Below are 1,855 nucleotides of genomic sequence, written 5' to 3'. Positions count from 1 at the left end.
TTGCCCAGAATTGCCTCATAAGAACAAAAGACACTCTTATCATCCAGGAAATTAGTTAGAAGCTGGAGGCAGAGACCAATGTCTATTTTTTTTTTTCTATTATTTCATGATAAGGAACTTTGTTTCAGTGTTCCTTTTTTTCTTGGACATGTTTCCATCCGATTTGCCTACAGTTGGCTTCTTCTCATCATTTAGAGCTTAGTCTGATGATCATGTCCTTAAGACTTTCTCTGAGGTTCCAAACTAAATAGCTCTTATTTTAATATTTTGAGGATATTTACTATTAATTCATTTATCATTACATTCATTTATTATTTATATCTCTCTTCTCTAAAATATAAATTCCTTGTCTGTCATGTTCACTGTCATCTCTCTGAATTTTGAATTGTGCATGACTCATAGGCTTTGATAAATACTTGTCCAATATTTGTAGCTTAAGATATTTCTGAATATCTTAAGTGTCTGCTCAGCTAATCACAGAGTGAGTCATTGTGAGATATCATTGTGCATTTGGAGCAAAACAACCTAATTTTATCCTTCAAGACATAGCTAAAAAACAATTTCAACAAAGTCATCTCCCCCAAAACCCACGTCAGTACACACACAAGAATTAGAAACTTGTTAGAAAAGTAATATTTATTTTTAAAAGAAAATGCTCTGTTAAGTAGTTGGTTCTATTTATAATAAAGGCCAAGCCAAGAGATATAGATCTGAGACTTAAAACTCAATAACCTTTGAAATAGAGATAATAGAGAATAAAGTTCTAAAGAAAGGAGAAGAGGAACTAACATAGCAAAACAAATTGGTAACATTAGAAAGAAAGTCTGAAAGTCAGAAAAGTGTGGCATCTCATTTTAGGAGAAAAAATAAAGTGCAATTAATTTTATAATTTCTATATGAATAGACATGGCTTTAGCTCATCAAACCTAATTTATCATAAGTTTTTCTAAAAAATAAGCTGCTAAGAATAAAGTGAGGGATTGATAGGTAACTTCTTTATCTAGTTTTCTTAAAACCCTGAGCTGTTTTTAATAAGTGAGATATTAATAAAGTGATAAATCTGAAATACAATATATCAAAGAAAATATACCTTTTTAGCAATTGTTTTCTTGTCTGTCACATTTGATGTAATCTCAGTTCACATTTTGTGGTTAATTTTTAATAAAGTAAAATTTTAATAGACTTCTCCTCCTTAGGTTTTAGGAGCACAAAGATATTGCAATTTCACTAGAGTATACCTTACAGTATATGAGTGTTTAAGAGGAATTTAAAGAAATCAAGTTCAAAATCCTGACTCAATTCTCAATTAACTGAGTGCCACTGAGAAAGCTATAAAAACTTCCTTAAGTCTAAATTCCCTTACTTGCAAATGGATCCATGTTATTTTGTATTGTTGTAAAAAGTAATATAATATGTCTAAAGCTATTGAAACGTTGCCTAGAACCATACAGAAATGCTCAATGTATCGAAGCTTTTTATTTATTTAAAAAGCAAATTATTCCCAGGTAGAAAGATATTATTTTGACCATTTAATATGCCCAATGCTGTTTTCAAAACATATATCTGTGATACAGACTATATCACATTTCATGTTAGTATTTTTCTTCCATGATTGTAAAAAATAATTACACAGAAAAATATATATTCCTTTAAAATCATGAGAATTATCAACATAAGTAAATGTATAAGGTGATAAAAGTTTTATAATAGCCTCAAGTTACATATGATAATAGAATCTATTATTTTGTCCCATATTATTTTGGGCGACTCTCCCTCTCCTGCCCACCATCCCCAACACTGCTTCAATCTTGTGGCTTGAATAAGACTTACTATCTTACATTTCTTACCATATCAT

Source organism: Pteropus vampyrus, unplaced genomic scaffold (assembly GCF_000151845.1).
Source record: "Pteropus vampyrus isolate Shadow unplaced genomic scaffold, Pvam_2.0 Scaffold26, whole genome shotgun sequence".
NCBI classification, from domain to species: Eukaryota; Metazoa; Chordata; class Mammalia; order Chiroptera; family Pteropodidae; genus Pteropus; species Pteropus vampyrus.
The sequence above is the reverse complement of the archived record's forward strand: the minus strand, read 5'-3'. Positions refer to the sequence as shown.